The sequence below is a fragment of the Halyomorpha halys genome, unplaced genomic scaffold (assembly GCF_000696795.3).
Source record: "Halyomorpha halys isolate HHAL.00 unplaced genomic scaffold, Hhal_1.1 Scaffold160.1, whole genome shotgun sequence".
NCBI lineage: Eukaryota > Metazoa > Arthropoda > Insecta > Hemiptera > Pentatomidae > Halyomorpha > Halyomorpha halys.
The window spans coordinates 20,284-20,533 of record NW_027113306.1 but is presented as its reverse complement, the minus strand read 5'-3'; positions in this window follow the sequence as shown (position 1 = coordinate 20,533).

The following is a 250-nucleotide window of genomic DNA, read 5'->3' as shown; positions in this document are numbered from 1 at the left end:
GAATAGCCTGAATGAAGTTTTAGAGTGTTTTAAATTATATGTTTGCAAAGTGGTATTGAGGTAAGGTAAATAATAAATAATAATGTTAAGTATTTAAATTGTTTGTAGGATCATACATATAATAGAAACTTTTTGTAGTAGATGTCCCTGAAGATGGCCGGATTGGCCGAAACGTTGGACGAATAAAAGAAATAAATTTTTGAGACTATAATTGGATAGTATTTGAGTTATTTATTAAATTATCATATTA